Source organism: Scyliorhinus torazame, chromosome 16, assembly GCF_047496885.1.
Source record: "Scyliorhinus torazame isolate Kashiwa2021f chromosome 16, sScyTor2.1, whole genome shotgun sequence".
NCBI lineage: Eukaryota > Metazoa > Chordata > Chondrichthyes > Carcharhiniformes > Scyliorhinidae > Scyliorhinus > Scyliorhinus torazame.
The window spans coordinates 161,661,963-161,682,413 of record NC_092722.1 but is presented as its reverse complement, the minus strand read 5'-3'; the positions used below and the strand labels follow the sequence as shown (position 1 = coordinate 161,682,413).

Below are 20,451 nucleotides of genomic sequence, written 5' to 3'. Positions count from 1 at the left end.
CCAACCCCTTTGCGACCCTGTTCGCAACAGAGAACTGAGGTGTCCACATGATGATTTAAAGGAAACACTTGGGGAAAAGTGTTGTCCTTCCTGATGGAACCTGCAGGCGCGGCCAGACGCTTGTTCAGCGGTACCAACTTGTCCACAGATACCTGGTCAACAGACCAGACGCTTGTTCAGTGGAACTAGCTTGTCTGCAGACACTTTAGCTGATACCTGTTCGGGTACCAGACGCCCGTTCTCATTCGAGGGTAGAGGCACAGCACTAGCTTTTCAGCTGGTACTGGTTCAAGTGCCAGATGCCCGATCTGATTTGACGGTAGAATCACAGCAGCAACCCCACCATGATGACTACATTTTTGCCCGTTCTTGTCGGTTGCTCAGGCAGTGGAGAAACGGCGTGAGACCCGCCCTGCCTGGGAACCCCCCGCTGGTCAAAAACGCTCGGGTAGGGGACATACGGCATTGGTTGCCGTCCTACCCGGGGACTCCATCCAAATCTTACCCGTCGCGGCCCATACGCACCTCATTCGACCTTTTCCTTTCAAAACAGTTTTCTTTATTTAGGTGACCCTTGGGTTGCTGCCTCATGCTATTTACATCCAGGAACATTTGGATGATAAACTTAGCACTGGTCCACCATTGGGAAGTGTGCCGTGTCCTAACATTTGTTTTGAAAAACAAAATGGGGGAGTCACATATAGTGACCAATTATAAGGGTTTAATTGGCCCCAAGAAGGACAGACACACTAATATACCAGATATTATACCAAGGTAGTTACAGGTACTATGCTTGTTTTACAGAACTCCAGAAGCTCCAGGACCGGAGAAAATAGAGAACACAAAGAAAGACAAAGAAAGAGGACAGCCATGAGGACTTCTTTCATCGTGATCAAAATTTTTATGATGAACATTTGGTTGTGCAGGAACGCGGACCCCATTACTCCAAACCCCCCTGCCATTAATGTTTCACTGCCCCGCAGTACCGAGGGCCCAGTCACCAGCCACGCTGCATCATCCTGGTGTGCCAAGTTCATAACCTGGTACTCCCTGTCTTACGTAATTGAAGCACTGTTAGCGTTGGCAATACTCTGCTGTGCAGTGCAGACTATGCGCCTCCGCAAATGGAGAAGGAGAGCGTACCGCGCTCGAACCCCGGTATATCGGATCCGATCCCCTATATTCGGTTATGACCAGACCCCAGACCCCCGCGACCTATGAAACCATAATAATAAAACATGCACTTGCGTTTTTCTGTAAATAAAAAAATGTACAAAACCCCATCAACAGAAAATGTATGATCCTGAGCTTGACTGCCAAGCCAGGAAAGAGTATATGGAATGTTGTAATTGTTGTTGTATGTTTAGAGAGATAGGATGATGCAATGCTTGATGAGTGTATTTAGGTAAAATTAGAGGTTCCAAGTTTTTATTTTGTAGATGCATGCCCCTGCCTGACATAGCGCCCTCAAGAATTGTTTAGGAAAATTTTTGTGCAGAGCTAGGGTCAGAGTAGTGGCCATGTAGGAGGTGTCCCCCCCCGGTCAGGGAACGGAAAAGACAAAATTTATGTGATCTCTCTCTCTCCCTTCTTCTCCTGCTCGCAACCTTCGCAAGAACATCGACCAGAAACTTTAAGTTTGACTCCAGCGATCGCTACCCGATAGAGACTCCTAGCCATCAACACGTATCATCCTTTTGAATCCCGCAGGCCAGATCCAATTCGATAAACCATTTGTTTCCCTGACCTGGTGGGCCATCCCCAAAAGTTAAGTATTGGCAGTAGTGGTAGGTTTTGATATAGATGGTAGGATTATTGTGTAAGTATTTGTTGCTGTACATAATAAATGACCGTTGATTTCAATCTTACTAAACGGTGTGCTGACGTATTAATCATAATTCGAGTTTGAACCATGTGGCGGTATCAGAAAGATACCTGGCGACTCGTGAGCAAAGGTGACATAATCAGAGCTAATAAAACTAAGGCTAAAAAGAGCAACACTACTGAATCGTCTACCACCTGGCCGGGCTCATTCCCCAATACCAGGTCCAGTACAGCCCCTTCCCTAGTTGGACTGTCTACATATTGTTTTAAGAAGCCCTCCTGGATGCTCCTTACAAACTCTGCCCCGTCCAGGCCCCTACCACTAAGTGAGTCCCAGTCAATATTGGGGAAGTTGAAGTCTCCCATCACAACAACCCTGTTGTTTTTACTAGTTTCCAAAATCTGTCTACCTATCTGCTCCTCTATCTCCCGCTGGCTGTTGAGAGGCCTGTAGTAAACCCCCAACATTGTGACTGCACCCTTCTTATTCCTGATCCCTACCCATATATAGCCTCGCTGCCCTCTGAGGTGTCCTCCCGTAGTACAGCTGTGATATTCTCCCTAACCAGTAGCTCAACTCCGCCACCCCTTTTACATCCCCCTCTATCCCGCCTGAAACATCTAAATCCTGGAACGTTTAGCTGTCAATCCTGTCCTTCCCTCAACCAGGTCTCTGTAATGGCAACAACATCATAGTTCCAAGTACTAATCCAAGCTCTAAGTTCATCTGCCTTACCCGTAATACTTCTTGCATTAAGACATATGCACTTCAGGCCACCAGACCCGCTGTTTTCAGCAACTTCTCCCTGTCTGCTCTGCCTCAGTGCCATACTGGCCTTATTCCCTAGTTCTTCCTCGATGCTTTCACCTTCTGACCTATTGCTCCGGTACCCACCCCCTGCCATTCTAGTTTAAACCCTCCCGTGTGACACTAGCAAACCTCGCAGCCAGGATATTTATGCCTCTCCAGTTTAGATGCAACCCCTCCTTGTTATACAGGTCACACCTGGCCCGGAAGAGCTCCCAGTGGTCCAGATAACTGAAACCCTCCCTCCTACACCAGCTGTTTAGCCATGTGTTTAGCTGCTCTATCTCCCTATTTCTAGCCTCAGTGGCACGTGGCACAGGGAATAATCCCGAGATTACAACCCTAGAGGTCCTGTCTTTTAACTTTCTGCCTAGCTCCCTGAACTCCTGTTGCAGGACCTCATGTCCCTTCCTGCCTATGTTGTTAGTACCACTATGTACAACGACCTCTGCCTGTTTGCCCACCCCTTCAGGATTCCCGCTACCCGTTCGGAGACATCCTGGACCCTGGCACCAGGGAGGCAACATACCATCCTGGAGTCTCTTTCACGTCCACAGAAGCGCCTATCTGTGCCCCTGACTATAGAGTCCCCTATGACTATTGCTCTTCTGCGCTTTGACCCTCCCTTCTGAACATCAGAGCCAGCCGTGGTGCCAATGGTCTGGCTGCTGCTGTTTTGACCTGATAGGCTATCCCCCCGACAGTATCCAAAGGGGTATACCTGTTCGAGAGGGGGACAACCACAGGGGATTCCTGCACTGACTGCCTGCCCCTTCTGGTGGTCACCCATTTCTCTGCCTGCACCTTGCGTGTGACCACATTTATATAACTGCAATCTATGACGCTTTCCGCCACCTGCATGTTCCTAAGTGCATCCAACTGCTGCTCCAACCGAACCATGCGGTCTGTGAGGAGCTCCAGTTGGGTGCACTTTCTGCAGATGAAGCCATCTGGGACGCTGGAAGCCTCCCGGACCTGCCGCATTTCACAGTCAGAGCACTGCACCCCTCTAATTGACATTGCGTCAATTAATTAGTAAATTAAATTTTTAAAAATTAAAAAAAAAAGTTCCTGTTAACTATATGTTTTCTAGCACTAGATTTCTACTATAAATGTGAAAGCTAAATACAGTACTCTCCGATCTCTGGCTTAGATACCCCTCTAAATTATAATTAAGTAATTAAGTAATTATGTTTAATTAGTTTAACAATGCTTAATTTTTAAATTTAGTGTAGATTCCCAACCAGCCAATCAGGTCACAGCTTTACTGTGATGTCACTTCAGTTCCCCCCCCCCCCCCCCCCTCCACACACAATTTGAAAAGGTAATAAAAATAAAAATGAATAAAATTCACTTACCTTCCCAGGTTCTCAGATGCTCTCTGGTTCTCTCCCTGCAGATTAAAAGTTACAGGCCAGAAGAAAGAGAGAGAACAAAACAGTAGGGAAAAAGCACCTTCTCCCACTCTGCACCGAATCACCTCACTGCACCAAATTACCAAGTTCTAAATTCCCACTCTGGATGTGTCTCACTCCGGCTGTGTCTCCTTGACTTGCACAAAGCTTACTGAGAGCGCTTTCTGTCTGTCTTTTATACAGACCTCAGCTGACCAGGGTGACTCACTATTTAAGCTTCAAAGAGAAGAAGAATACAATGTGCACCTTTGTGCCACTAAACAGGCCTCAGGTGACTGTCAGATAACTGCCTCTCAGCAATTAGGGTGGGGGCAGCTTCAGCCAATCAGACACTAAGCTACACACTGCAGTTTTAACTGAAAAACAGTATGAGTACCCATGCGGGTACTCATAGCCACACCTTTGGTTTGGAGGAAGAGTTGCAAGTTAAAGGAGAAATTGTTCAGTCAGAGGGCAGTTTCAGCCAGGAGGGGAGGGGTGGTGGATGGGGATTGTTCAGACCTCTGTTTGAGGAAGAAGCTGCGAGCCCTCAGCCCATCCTGGTGGGGAATGGAGGTGTCGAGGGATTGGACATCGATGGTAAAGAGGCGGTTAGGGCCGGGGAACTGGAAGTTGTTGATGTGATTTAGAGCATCAGAGGAATCGCGGATGTAGATTGGAAGGAACTGGACAAGAGGAGAGAGTATGGAGTCAAGATAGGAATAAATGAGTTCAGTGAGGCTGACATGATGGGCCTACCGGGTTTGTGGATTTTGTGGAGGACTTAGAAGGGGCATGTCTGAGGTTGGGAGACCAAGAAGTTGGAAGCTGTGAGTGGGGGGGAAGATCTCCAAAGGAGATGTGGATCGTGACAGTCCCGGAAACAATGGTTTGACGCTCGGTAGTTGGGTCATGGTCCAGGGGTTGGTAGGAGGAAGTGTCTGAGAGTTGGCGCTCTGCCTTGAGGTAGAGGTCAGTATGTCAGATAACAACAACCCTACCCTGGTCAGCGGTTTGATGACAAAGTCAGGGATGGACCTGAGAAAGCAGGTTACTTCAAGTTCAGAAGGAGACAGGTTAGAGTGAGTGAGAGGAGCAGATAAATTGAGATGGTCGATACCACGCCAACAGTTCATAATGAAAAGATCAAGAGCAGGTAAGTGGCCGGAGGGAGGGATCCAGATAGAGGGAGAATACTGGAGGCAGATGATAGAATCTGTTGAATGGGGGGGGGGGTAAGAATTCCTGCCTGAAAATGTGAGCACTGTTCACCACCTACAACACACAAGCATTGATGAAATACTCTCCACTTGCCCGGAAGAGTGCGTTGTAAAAGATTGACGTAACTGAGTTATGCATTTAGAAATCAAAATGTTTGCCAAACACTTTCCCTGAAAACAGCAGCTCTGCAAATCATTATTATTTGTTTCATAAAAACTGACCTCAACTTAAATAATGTCACCACCCATTAGCCTTCGTCATTTTAATACAATTTCTGTCACACCTGCAATTCTTACATTAACACTTCATTATCTCAGCTCTCATCCTCTAACATCTGCATAATTGAAGTATTATTAACCAAATATAAATGATAAAATTCCTCTTGAATATTTTATAACCCCGCTACATTTCCATTGCAAAACAATGTGTTTTGTATCTTGCATTTCCTTTAATGCTTCAATAAAGTGGAGAACGAATTATAGAAAGCTCAATAAAATAACAGCTCCACAGCAATATAAGTGCAGCTGTACAAACCAATTATTCTGGCACTCAAATATTCCACTTGTTACTGAAAACTTTAGAGAAATAGTACAAATTTCTGAGTATCTGTGACTTTATGTCGAGTAAAGTGCATGTAAATGCAAAATTACTTGGCTGCATGCTGCAGAAATAAACAGATAAAATTTAAGCTTTCAGAATGGAGACTAACTGAGTCATTGCTGTCAGTGTGTGTGTGCCTGTATCTGTATATTTCCACACTAGATCAACTAGAAATAAGTCTAAGATACACACACAACACACGACACACACTGAATTTGAATATGCAGCTCACAGTGGAAAAGGTGAGCCACACTTCAGGAACCGGAGGTTTTAACAGAGCGCCTGTCTGTTGCTTCTTAAACTCAGCCAAGGCATTTGCATCTGATTTCAGTTCTCCCAACTAATTGCAGTGGGAGGGGGTGATGGTAATCGGTTTCGACCTCACTTATTAGAAAGGGACCCGATGTGGATTTGAATGGAAGTGTACCACAAGTACCAGAATGGAGTCCACAACTTGACAAATGGAGGGTCAACGTGCAAATGCAATTGATATCCCTCAGATGCATCCCTAGACATTCTAGTATGATCTGTAAGGGCGGGGAGGTTATAGACCCTGCGGATGAAAGGACGATTTAGGTGGTGACACAGGGAATAGGCACATGGGGCTGAAAGTGGCAGGAGGGGGGGCCAGCAACAGGAGTGTAGAGTCTCACTGTTGGATGCTGTACTGCAAGACTTTTAATTGTCTGATATGGACAGGAAAGATAAGTGACTTTCCACATTCAAACCAAACATCTTTTGTCTTCTCCAGCCTTCTCCTGTACTTCATTCCTCAAGTAACGCAGCTTGAAGTCGCGTAAGGTGCAACACCACCCCCAATCTCACTGTCCAACGACCCGAACATTCTTTTCAGGTGAAAGAGCATTTCCCCTTCCACCTTAACCCCAAAAAATGTAGTTTGTAGTAAGTTGTTTTTCCGCTCCCTAGCCTGCACCAACACAACTCCACCCCTCCCCCAATTGGCCATCTGAACCGGGCTCTTCAATTGCGCTCATGAACACAATCTACTATCTCATCTTTTGCCACCATGAGCACTCTTCATTCCTTAATGACATTATTAACACTCCCCTTTGTCTTATGTCCTTGATGCATTTGTCCATATCTCCTTTGCCCCAACCTATCCCTGGTCATCTATTCTGCCCCACCTCCTCCACCCCCGTTTCCAACTATATAATCCTGTACATTTCTACCTTTCTTCAGTTCTGTGGAAGGATTATTTAGATCCGAAACATTAACTCTGTTTCTCTCTCCACAGATGGTGCCAGACCTGCTGAGTTTATCCAGCATTTTCTGTTTTTATGATATTAAATAAAAATGGCTCCCAACCAGCCAAATAGACCAACTATGTGCATCCAATACCAAAAGGTGGCTGTACTCCATGAAAGGCCCTTTGCCCAAAATCATTAGGACAGTTGCTTCATTTACATTTTTACAAACGAGTCTTTCAACTCAAGATTTCTTTGCAAAGCTATTAAATAATGAGCCAGAATACACAAGGCAATTTCTCTAAAGCCACTCTTTTTAACATTCAATCCATGTGAAGTTTGTGACAAAATTCTCGATCAATGCATAAATTACAAACAGACATGGCTCCTAGTTTACAAGAGCACTTTTGTAAATTGGCAATAATTTGGGGATAACAATGGAAATGATTCACTGGCATCAATCTAATTAATTTAGTGGAGCAGTTCCGGTCTAACATTTGTTTGAATTAAGCTAATTTGCACTAAATTTGTGTTGGCATTACTTTAAATCAAATTATCACCCATATGTAAATACACAATGAAGTATTTTTTTCTGTTAAATGTATTAGTTATTGCATTTATTAGATTTGAACGCTGGCCATGCCAACAGATTGTACATCTATTCAAAAATGGATTACATTTAAATCATCCAGTGACTGTATTGTGACATTGCTTACAGTCCCAAATTTAGAGATCCCGATTGAGCAATGGCAGTGTAGAGGCCGGGGTTTGTTCCAGCAGTCCTGGCAGGTGGAGTGGGGGATTGAACATTTCTGGCAGGATGCTTTTGTTTGCAGCCAGGGAGTGGCATGCAGGGCTTGGGGCTGCAACGTCGAAGCCAAGTATCAATGAGAGAGGAAGGATCTGAACCAAAGCACTCAGATCAGCCTAAGTGGCGCAAAAAGAACAAGATAGGGCATCTCTGCGGGAGGAATGGAAAAGCCTACTTGGAAAGGAGTCAGAGTGGTGCGCAGAGGAAGGGGATTTAATGGAGGATAACAGCCACCACAAATTCTTTTCTTTTTAAATGTTTTTATTGAGATTCTTGTAGTGTACAAAACAAGGATAAGTGTGGGCATGCATTAAGAGACAAAAGATAAAGAAAAATATTTACACATCGGTCTGTTTCTATAATTTATATCAGTCGTCTTACGTTATTTACAGTAATGGTTACTGTTTCCTGTTTTTCGTTCAACAGTAGTTTTGAGATTCTGGCTGGTTCCTGTGTTCCCCCTCCCACGTTGCTTCATGGCTCCATCCCAGGTAGTCTAGCGTGCCTTCTTCCCTCATCTGTTCTTGTACCTTGTTCCAGTTACGTTGGCGTGATGCTGCCCAAAACCCGGCAAGACCAGAACATGTGGCCGTGGTTGGCCGGGCCTCCTTGGCACCGTTCACATTTGTCCTCCACCTCCGGGAAGAACATATTCATTCAGGTTCTGGTTAAGTGAGCTCTGTGTACCATTTTTAACTGCATGAGGCTTAGCCTTGTGCACGTGGAGGCGACCCTGTGCAGCGCTTCGCTCCAGATCCCCACCCTATTTCAAACCCCAAGTCCTCCTCCTACTTCTCTTTCGCCTTGTCCAGTTGTGTGTTAACCTTCCTTGATAGTCGGCCATACATGTCGCCACAGTTCCCTTTCCCTAGGATGTTTGCGTCCAGGTCCTCTATCAGTGATTGTTGTGGTGGTCGTGGATACGTCCCCCCCTCCTTCCCCCCGGGTGTCTACATTTTTGAAGGTGTACATTGTAGCTGGCATGAACCTGCAATCGTTGCAGATGGGGGCCTTGCCAGACATTTTGGTTAGCCCAAAGTGTTGTCCTAGTTGTTTCCATGACCGAAGGGTTGCTACCACCACTGGGCTTGTTGAATAATTATTCGGTGGGGGTGGGAGTGCCGCCATGGCTAGGGCCCGGAGGGAGGTCCCTCTGCAGGAGCCCTCCTCCATAAGTACACATCGGCTTCTGGCTCCTTTATCCACCTTTTTATCCTCTCTGTGGTTGCTGTCAGTGGTAATATTGCAGATTTGAGGGCGAGGCCCCCCATGTCTCTCGTTCTCTGCAGTACTCTTTTGGATCCTTGTGTTCTTCACAGCCCCCACCCCCACCCCACACACACAGACACACACACACATACACACACAGTGAGTTGAAAAAGGCCTTGGGGATGTAAATAGGGATGGATCTAAACAGGAAGAGGAATCTGGGCAATGCATTCATCTTGATCATCTGCACTCTCCCCATCAGGAAGAGTGGCATTGTGTTTCATCTCTGCAAGTGCTTTCTTACTTCCTCCATCAGGCTGGTGAGGTTCCACTTGTGGATCCCTGTCCAGTCTTGGGCGATTTGGATCGCTAGGTAGTGGAATTTGAGTCTGGCCTGTTTAAATGGCATTCCCTCCAGCTCTACCCCGACCCTTGCGGGTTCACCAGGAAGATCTTGTTTTGCTCAGATTAAGTTTGTAGCCCAAAGGCAGCACGGCGACGCAGTGGGTTAACTCTGCTGCCGTATGGCGCCGAGGTCCCAGGTTCGATCCTGGCTCTGGGTCACTGTCCGTGTGGAGTTTGCACATTCTCCCCGTGTTTGTATGTGTTTCGCCCCCACAACCCAAAGATGTGCAGGCTAGGTGGATTGGCCATGCTAAATTGCCCCTTAATTGGAAAAAATGAATTGGGTACTCTTAATTTTTAAAAAAATGTTTGTAGCCCGAGAAGGCTCTGAATTCCTTCAGGAGCGCCTTCCATGATTCCTTCTATGCCACTTTGTGGATCTGAGGTGTAGAGGAGCAGATCACCTGCATAGAGCAAGACTCTGTGCTCTCCGTCTCCTGTCCGGAGCAGATCACCTGCATAGAGCAAGACTCTGTGCTCTCTGTCTCCTGTCCGGATCACCTTCCAATTCTTTGCCACCCTAAGCGCAATCGCCAATGTTTCGACCGCTCGGGTGAACAGCAGCAGGGCCAACGGGCATCCATACTTTGTGCCTATGTACAGATGAAAGTACATGGAGCTGGTGGTATTTGTTCGCATGGCTCACCATGGGAGTGCTGTACAACAGTTTCACAGACAGTGAACCCTGTTCCAAGCCTGAACCGCACCTCTATGACATACTTCCAATTGACTCTGTCGAAGGCCTTTTCTGCATCTAGGGAGACGATCACCTCTGGTGTTCTCTGCTCAGATGTGGTCATGATCATGTTCAGCAAGTGCCTGATGTTCAATGTTAGCTGTCTACTCTTGACAAAGCCCATCTGGTCTTCTGCTACCACTTCTGGTACCCAGTTTTTTGCATCTGCGTGTAGCAGCGAGATGGGTCAGTAGGATCCACATTCTGTTGGATCTTTGTCCTTTTTTAGGTATCAGCGAGATTGAGGCTTGTGCTGGGGTAGGGGGCAGGGTGTCCCTTGCCAGCTAGTCTGTGAATATCTCCCGCAGGTGCAGGGCCAGTGCCGTTGCAAGTATTTTGTAGAAGTCCACCAGGAATCCGTCTAGTCCTGGTGCCTTGCCCACCTACATGGAGTTGATACTCTCCATTACTTCTCCCACTTCTAATGGTGCTTCCATGCCCCATTTTCTGTCCTCCTCCATGACTGGAATGTCCAGTACACCGAGGAACTGCTTCATCCTCAAGTCCCCTGTTGGGGGCTCAGAGATGTACAGCCCCGGTAGAAGATCTCAAATCTTTGAGACCTTTTCTGGCTCTGCTACTAGGTTGCCATTGCTGTTCCTAAGCTGGGCTATTTCCCTCATGATTGTGCCTGCTTTCTCAACTGGTGAGCAGACGGCTGGCCTTGTCTCCGTGCTTGTACAGGGTCCTCGGTGCCTGTTGGAGTTGGTGCACTACTCTCCTCGTGGAGAGTAGGCCAAAGCCCATTTGTAACTTTTTTCCTCTCCACCAGGAGCTCTACAGTTGGGGCCTCGGAATATCACCGGTCTACTTCCAATATGGAGTTGACTAGCTGTTGCCTAGCCACCCTCTCTTCCCTATCTCTCAGTGCTTTGTAGCACTAATTTCACCTCTGATCACAGCCTGTGATATTTTCCTGCAGAAAGCCTCATCGGCCAGGAGGGCCAGGTCCAACCTCCATGTGGGGCATTGGGCACAACCCGTATCCAACTTCACATCCATATAATATGGAGCGTGGTTGGAGATTACGATCGCAAAGTATTCCACTCTTACTAGCCCAGGAAGTACCGATTTCACCACTACAAAGAAGCCAATCTGTGAAAATACCTGGTGTACATGGGAGAAGGATAACTCCTTATCCCCTGGGTGGTGAATTGCATTGGGTCCACTGCCCCCATCTGCTCCATGAATGCACCGAGTTCTTCCATCATATTAGAGGTCTTCCCGGTTTGAGTTTTGACCTGTCTGTCTGTGGGTCCTGTGCATAGTTAGAAGTCCCTCCCCATGATCAGTCGGTGCGTGTCTATGTCAGGGATTTCTGCCATGGTCTTCTTTATAAACTCCGCGTCGTCCCAGTTGGGAGCGCACATATTCACGAGGACCAGCGGTGCCCCGTCCAGGACACCGCTGACCATGATGTACTGTCCCCTGGGTCCGTAACTGTCCGAGTCACGGTAAACATCGTCCTCTTATTTAACAGTATGGCTACCCCCTTAGCCCTCGTCCCAGGAATGGTAGGTCTGTCCCACCCAGCCCTTCCTTACCCGCAGTTGGTCCTTCTCCCTCAGGTGCATCTCTTGGAGGAAGACTATATTTGATTTCCGGGGTTTCCCCTTGTTAGCGGGCTGTCCAAATTGGCCACGGCACTGTTCTTCTCCCCATGAGGTTGGGCCCTGCGCTCCGGGGTTCTCTTTGTCCAGGGGTCACCCAACATGGCCACCAACTCGGAGTATGCCACCTGGGTGAGCCCCTGCTCTCTGGGGTTTCCCTTTGTTCAAGGACCCCCCCAATATGGTTGCTTGCATCGCCATTTTGTTCCAAGTCGCCACTTCTGGCCTGTTGTCGCCAGTATAATCCATTCACTCCTTCTTTACCCGTATTTCCCTTGTGGTGTTTTCTTCTTCCTCCCCCTTCCATCTTCTTTTCCTCCCCCACCATGCAGCTGCCCCCCCATTCCCTCTGTTTCTTTCCCCAGTCATCCCCCTGTAACCAATGTCTGCCCCCCTCCTCGCCAGGCGCTTTCCCCCTTGCGGGAGGTGCGTCGCAGCCTCTCTCCTGCACGCTACCCGGTGCTAGCTAACCCGCCAGTGTGGTGGCCCCCCACTCCCGGGGCTAGTTGTGAATCCTCCCGTCGCCCATTCCCTGAGCTTCTTGTCCACCATTCCCACTCACCTTCTTCTGCACTCTGCCGCCCTCGTTCCCACCTTCCTCTCTTTCTTCTCTCACCCCCAGAATGAGGTAGTACAATCCCCCGAATGAGGTAGTACAATCCCGCGCAAAGTGATCGACATGGTAGTTCACATTTTGCAATTCAGAAAGTAAAAGTAAATCATGAGAGTCTCTTCCTATGAGCTCTTTATCGAACTTGTCCACATCTGCAGGGGCCGTGAAGAAGTGCTCCCTGCCTTGGAACGTGTCCCAGAGCTTGGCTGGGCACAGCATCACAAACTTTACCCTATTTTGCCCTATTAAATTCTGCCCGGCCTTGGCCACGTCACTTCCAATGTCCTGATATATTTGAATCTGGTAACCTTCTCAGTTACAGTATTTAGTTTGTCTCGTCCAGTGCAGTATTTGTTCCCGATCCTGGTGCATTTTGGCGATTATCGCCCTAAGCTGTTCCCCAGCTTTGGGCTTTGAGCGAAGTGACCGGTGTGCTCTGTCGATTTCTGGTGGGTTTGGGAAGCTATCCCTTCCCACCAGGTGCCCAGTATCTGGGCCACATAGACTGTGGGGTTCCTACCTTCGATCCCCTCTGGAAGGCCCACAATCTGCAGGTTTTGACACCTCGACAGGTTCTCCTGGTCTTCGATTTTCCCTTTCAAATTCCCCTGCGGCGCGACCGGTCTTTCCACCTCCTTCTCCAGGGCGACAATCCGGTCGCCCTGGTCTGTTGCAGCTTTTCCCAATCCTTTGATCGTATTCTGCTCTCCGCCTCTCACCTGCATATCGCCAGAGCTTCGCCAACTGTGCCCTTGACTGCAGCTTGGATGTCTGATTTTGTCTCTTCCCGATGTTCGCTCAATTCTCTTGAGAGAAACATCCTCCACCCATCCCCTGGTGTGGGGGAGGAGGGGGCTTCTTATGGCCAGTCCCCCTCGCTCTGGCGAGGCCTGAGTTTCACCGCCTCATGCGCCAGGTGGCTCGGTTGTTTGTTTGTCCAGGCTTTTTCCACTCCTGGTTTCCACACGTCATCTGGAATGGCTGCTATTTGGCATTTTCCTCTCATCGTGTCGTTGGTAGTGGTGTGGGGATGGGTTTATTTGGTGTTAGCAGGCTTTTTCGGGCTAAAAGTGCCTATTTGTCAGGTTTGTGAGAGGAGAGCCACCTGATGTGCGACGTCTCAGCACATCCCCATCACCGGAAGTGTCGCCATCACGAATTCTAAAAGATGAATGGCGATCTGATTCATCCATGTTAGCTCATGGAGCCATTTTGAGTGGCCTGTGATGTCACATGGTCAACAGGAAAGTCCAAATTTCTTCAGTCTACAAACATGCCATTAAGATTTTTAAAACTTTGAGCAGATCTCTTGTGTATTGCTCATGAAATGGAGTCTTTCTGCTGAATTGCAGTGAAGTTAGATTATTACCAAAGCTGCAGATTAGGGCCAAGTATTGTGCTTCAGTTGGTTTATGATTTGTGATCGATGAAAGCTAAGAATTTGGAGAGGAGGTGAGAATTTATTTTACTCACTAATGGGATGTGTACCCCACTGTTTAGGCCAGGATTTATTGCACATCCCTAATTGCCCTTGAGAAGATGAGGATGAGATGCCTTCTTGAACCGCACCAGTCTATGTGGTGTAGGTACTTCCACTGTGCTTTTAGGGAGCGAGTTCCAGAATTTTCATCAACAAGCCTGGAGGAGAGGAAATACATTCGCAATCATGATGTTGCATGTCGGAAGGGAACATACAAATGATCGCTATGGGCCTGCTGTCCCTGCTTTTAGAAATATAAAAATAAGAGCAGGAGGAGGCTATTCGGCCCTTCGAGTTCGCTTCAATATTCATTATGATCATGGCTGATCATCCAATTCAATAGCCTGATTCCGCCTTTCCCCCCCATATCCTTCAACCCCCTTCGCCCCGAATGCTATATCTAACTGCTTCTTGAAAACATAAAATGTTTTGGCTTCAACTACTTCCTGTGGTAACAAATTCCACAGGCTTACAACTCTCTGGGTGAAGACATTTCTCCTAATCCCTGTCCTAAATGGTCTACCCCGTATCTTCAGACTGTGACCCCTGGGTCTAGACACTCCCACCATCAGGAACATCCTTCCTGTACCTACCCTGACCACCCCTGGAAGAATTTTATAAATTTCTATGAGATCCCCCCTCATTCTTCAGAACTCCAGCGAATACAATCCTAACCGACTCAATCTCTCCCCTTACATCCGTCCTGCCATCCCAGGAATTAATCTGGTAAACCTTCGCTGCACTTCCTCTAGAGCAAGAACATTCTTCCTCAGATAAGGAGACCAAAACTGTACACAGTATTCCAGGTGTGGCCTCACCAAGGCCCTGTATGATTGTAGCAAGACATCCCTGCTCCTGTACTCGAATCTTCTCACTATGAAGGCCAACGTATACCCTGTTTATAGCCTGCTGCACCTGCATGCTTACTTTCAGTGACTGGTGTACGAGTACACCCAGATCTCATTGCACATTCCCCTCTCCTAATTTATGGCCATTCAGATAATAGGCTGCGTTCCTGTTTTTGTTGCTTCTAGGCAGCGTTAGTTGTGGGTTTGGATGCAGGATATGTTGGAACATTGTGTGCCTACAGCAAGTTTGGACAATGATTGCAGAGTAAGACGAAGGTTCAGACTAAGACTGGGTGGCCATGTATGGGAAAGGTAGGCTTGGGCAGAAACTGTACAAAACTGAACCTCAGTATTATTCTAGGTTACAGGTTAGGAGAGAAAGCAGAATGATCCCTATGACTTGGGAGAAAACAGGGAAAATGTAGGGTAAAGGGTCTACGACTTGGAAGAGGATGGAGGGGGGGGGGTAAAGGAGACTTAATTGGTGCCTGCCATCTGATCACCGAGGTCTCCCCATCCTGCAGTTTTCCATACTGCCCACAATTAGTAGTCCTCCTCGCTTCAATTTCTGACATTTGCGTAGTCTCTGTTCTAACAAAAATTTAAATTTCTGTAATTAATTTGATATAGTTTCAAATAGAAGGCATTTGAATTGAAAGATGGTTCCATTGTTAGATGCAAAATAATAGATAGGTGACAGTGAGGCCTCAAGAGGGAAGAAATTCCTTTTAATTGGAAATCAATGAAGTGAAAGGTGATTTGATCCATTCATGATGTATCGTTGCAGGATGTTTGAATGTCTTAATGTTATGTAATTATTTTCAAATCAGTGGTATGTTAACCACAACCAAATTAGCAGCTAATTCAAATCGAGGTCATGTTCCATTCCTTAGAGACGCTCTAACAGAGGCAACAGGACCCCTGGAGGTGTGTGCAGCTCTTTCCTACCTCATGGAGTTGGTGGATGGGTCATTCATGAGTTAATTGCTGAGAAATTAAAAATAATTACCTCAGTTAAAAGTGACAATGGCTAAAGATCAGCCCAGACATGGGCAACCAGCTTCCTTTTAATAATAATAATAATCGATATTATTGTCACAAGTAGGTTTACATTAACACTGAAGTTACTGTGAAAAATCCCCCAGTCGCCACACTACGGCGCCTGTTCGGGTACACTGAGGGAGAATTCTGAATGAGCAATTCACCTAACAAGCACGTCTTTCGGGACTTGTGGAAGGCAACCGGAGCACCCGGAGGGAAGCCACGCAGACACAGGGAGAATGTGCAGACTCCGCACAGACAGGGACCCAGACCGGGAATCAAACTTGGGTCCCTGGCTGTGAAGCAACAGTGCTAACCGCTGAGCTACCGAGCCACCCCACCACTGTGCTCTCGTGATATTGGCCCAGATCTCCCAGTCCCCAGATGGTCATAGACTGGACGTACCCCAGAAGACGCTCTGCAGGACCCTTGGAACTTCCATCATAAGGACTCTGCAGGCATTTCCTAAGAAGTTTCAACTTCCATAGGCAATTTCCCTATTTTCGGAACACTCTGTAAATGTCTCCAATTCTGAGATAGAGTCAGAGGCTTACTCACCTAGGTATTGCCCAGAAAACATTAGGCAGATAAAAACCATGTCAAATGCCAGGGTAATTGTATAACTGACAGCCCCCTCACCTACTTCCCTGGCCTTTCAACTATTCCTCCCCCACCTATTGAGCTCATACTTCTTTTTTTAAACTTCTAATTAAGGGACAATTTAGCATGACCAATTCCCCTTACCCTGCACATCTTTGGGTTGTGGGGATAAGACCCATACGGACACAGCGAGAATGTTACTGTGTCAGGGTTACTGTTTTGGGTCAGGGTTTAGAGAATCCCAAAGTGTATCATGGAGTTCACCTGACCCACAACTTTTAATAATTGTGGTATGGGGAACACACAGCTCACTCTACAGGTATGGTACAGCAGAAATGGACCAGTATTTTTAAAAACAAAACAATGTTTATTCTATGAAATCAAGTTAACCTTTTTAAAACACACAGTGAATATCTTAGCAACCATTAATTCAAAGATAACCCCCAAAGAATACAACACTAAGTAACCTGTATGCTGTCTTTTTACACCCAAAAGACTGAACAAACCTTTAACCAGAAGCACATCAGAGTTTACATTCAATACTGAAAACATTTATAATTCTGAATTCACCAAATGATTAAGAGATAGTCCTTCATGGCAGAGAGCTCAACAATACAGCTGCTTTGGCTGACTTCAGCTGCAACACACTGAAAAACAAAACCAAAAAGACAGAGACACACCCAAGCTTTTCTCAAAGTGAAACTAAAAAGCAGAACCAGAGCTCAGCTCCACCCACATTCTGACATCACTGCAGTAACATGAGCAGCTAACCATTTCTTAAAGCGACATTCTCATGACAATACGGACAGTGACCCAGAGCTGGGTTCGAACCTGGGTCCTCAGCGCCTTGAGGCAGCAGTGCTAACCACTGCACCACCGTGCCACCCTTGTGGAGCTCATATTTATGAAGCCTTACATATCCCGCAGCTCCGGACACAAAGACTTCAACTCTAAACTGCCCATTATAGTGCACAGATACCATTTTAACATGGCAGAGAGGAACACAGGGGTGCCCGTAACCTAGTTTCTGACAAGGCTATGAACATTAGCCTAATATTGAGAATACAGATATTATCTTTCTGAAATACTGCGAGACCGCTTGGTCCACGGCTAACCAAAGGAAGTTGTCCCTAGACCTTCAGCAGGTTGTGCAAATTTCACTTTCCCGCGAAACGCTGAGAGAGGAGTGCAAGAAGTTCAGGGGATGGAGGTAAATGCCCTAGGATGCACTCCTCCCAGCGAGCACCCCCAAGACTGAAACCCCGCCCTGTACTGAGTACTGTAGATACCAACAAAAACAGAAAATACTGGACAATCTCAGCAGGCCTGACAGCATATGTGGAGAGAAAAGGGAGCTAACATTTTGAGTCTGGATGATTCTTTGCTGTAGAGGCCAGATCCGTTGGTAAAGGTTGAAACATCCCGACGGGAGACCTCCTCGGAGTTTGTAGAGGGAGAGCCCAGGTGTGTGGGGCAACAAGTCAGCCAATAATCCCGGCGCCCCAGAGGCAGGTGCCAACCAAGCGCAGGTGCGCTTTCCACCTGGGCCAGCCAGGGGAAGAGTATATGCAGCTGAACTGCATTGGAGCACCCAGAGTGTCCCCCATCAAGATAACCATGTAAGTTAATGGTCATCCATTAGACATGGAACTAGACACGGGAGCCGAGGTTCAGCTATTGGAAAACAACCTTCAACAAGATAAAGCTAGGGGTGCAACACTTAGATCTACGGAACACCGAAGCAACGTTAGCAATGTACACCAGCCAACCGTTAGCCATTGCAGGAACCATAATGACCCCAGTAGTTTATGGGCAACACTTGGTGCGATTCAGGTTGATCATAGTCAAGGGACACAGCCCCAGCCTGTTAGGCCTCGATTAGGTAAAGCGCCTACTCCTGGACTGGCAACAGATTTTCCAAATGGATCAGGGCCCATACGAACTGCTAGGGAAATACCCTGAGGTTTTCTAGCCCGGACTGGGGAAAATAAAGGGGCCATGGCAAAACTCCGGGTTGACTCAGATGCACAACCAAGGTACTTTAGGGCTTGCCCGGTCCTTTACACTTTGTTAGCGAAAGTGGAGGCCGATCTAGTCGGCTCGAAGGCCTTTGGATCATTACGCCAGTGCATTTTTCCAACTGAGCAGCACCGGTGGTCCCCGTACTCAAACCAGATAAGACGGTCAGACTATGTGGGGACTATGGCCGGGATTCTCCCCTAACCGGCGGGGCGGGCCGTACTGGCGTCGGGCCGCCCGAAAGGTGTGGAATCCTCCTCATCTTCAGGGGCTAGGCCGGCGCCGGCAGGGTTGGCGCCGCACCAACCAATGCCAAAGGGCCTCCGCCGGCGCGAGTTGACGCATGCGCAGGAGCGCCAGCGTGTGCTGGCGTGATCCCAGCGCATGCGCAGGGGGGTTCTTCTCCGTGCCAGCCATGGCAAACCGTTGCTGCGGCTGGCGTGGAAGAAAAATGTGCCCCCACGGCACAGGCATGCCCGCGGATCGGTGGGCCCCGATCGCGGGCCAGGCCACCGTGGGGGCACCCCACGGGGCCAGATTCCCCCCGCACCCCCCAGAGGACTCCGCAGGCCGCCCGCAGAGCCAGGTCCCACTGGTAAGGACCTTGTTTAATTTATGCCGGCGGGACTGGCCGAAAACAGGCAGCCACTCGGCCCATCTCGGAGCGGAGGATCGCCGGGGTGGGGGGGGGGCCACTGCCAACGGCCCCCGACCGGCGCAACGCGATTTCCGCCCCTGCCGAAAAACCGGCGCCAGAGAATCCGGCTGCCGGCAGCGGGGCGGGATTCACGCGCCCCCCAGCGATTCTCCGGCCCGGCTGGGCGTCGGAGAATCTCGCCCATAAGTTGACAGTCAACAAGGCCTCCCGGCTGGATCATTACCTGATGCCCTGCATTGAGAATCAATACGCAAAACTGGTTCATGGACACTCATTTACGAAGCTTAATATGAGCCATGTGTACTTGCAGTTAGAATTGGACCCTGTCTCACGTAAATATGTCACTATAAATACCCATAGAGGCCTATACGAGTAAACCAGACTACCCTTTGAAGTGTCGTCGGCCTGTGCCATTTTCCAGAGGGTAATGGAAAACATACCAAGAGGATTGCGCGAGTGGTGGTGTATCGGGACAACATGTTAGCCACAGGGGTGACTGAACAGGAATATTTAAGTAATTTGGAAGAGGTTCTCTGTCATTTTGCAGAGACGGGCATTCTACTGCGGAGAGAAAAATGCCTGTTCCACCGAGGGAGGTAATGTACCTGGGCTACATAGCGGACTATGAGGGGTTACACAAGGTTGTGGAGAAAGTACAGGCAATTCAGCAAGCTCCTACACCTGAAAACACCACGGGGTTGCCATCTTTATTGGGATTAGTGAACTATTACGGAAAAGTTCTTGCGACCATTTTGGCCCCACCCCCCACACCTCCACTTAAAAGAGAACCAGGAATTGGTGTGGAAAAAGCAATCGGAAGAAGCATTTACACAAGTGAAAAAACAATTGAGTTCCTCAGGCTTGTTGATGCATTATGATCCCGCCAAACAACAAAGTCACGTGTGATGCATCATCGTTCCGCATTGGTGCCGTTTTATCACACTCCATGGAAGATGGCAGAGGCCGATCGCTTTTGTCTCCCGGACACTGGCTATGGCCAAGCGCAATTATGCACAAATTAAGAAAGTGGGTTTGGCAGTTGCCTTCGCCGTGATGAAATTCCATCAGTATGTGTACAATCGACGGTTCACTAAGAAATTCCATCAGTATGTGTTCGGTCGACGGTTCATGAAGAAATTCCATCTGTATGTGTACAATCGACGATTCACTATGAAATTCCATCAGTATGTGTACGATTGACGGTTCACTAAGAAATTCCATCAGTATGTGTACGGTTGATGGTTCACGATCATCACGGACCACAAGCCGCTGCTTGGTCTTTTCAAAGAAGTCAAAACGATTCCGCCCATTGCCTCCAACGGGATACATCATTGGGTCTCTTCTTGCTAGCTGCATATGAATATTCATT

At 47.8% G+C, this 20,451-nt stretch overlaps 1 protein-coding gene and 1 long non-coding RNA gene across 6 annotated transcripts in view; one reads left to right on the top strand and one right to left on the bottom strand.

Annotated features, from left to right (window-relative positions):
- LOC140392446 (uncharacterized) overlaps nt 1-1,873 on the top strand; it is a 63,490-nt gene extending 61,617 nt beyond the window's left edge. Inside the window, exon 2 of the long non-coding RNA XR_011935361.1 lies at nt 805-1,873. This is a non-coding gene — a long non-coding RNA (uncharacterized lncRNA). The remainder of the gene's footprint in view (nt 1-804) is intronic.
- Nucleotides 1-20,451, bottom strand: part of plpp4 (phospholipid phosphatase 4) — a 400,047-nt gene that overhangs the window by 354,821 nt on the left and 24,775 nt on the right. The window lies entirely within an intron of this gene.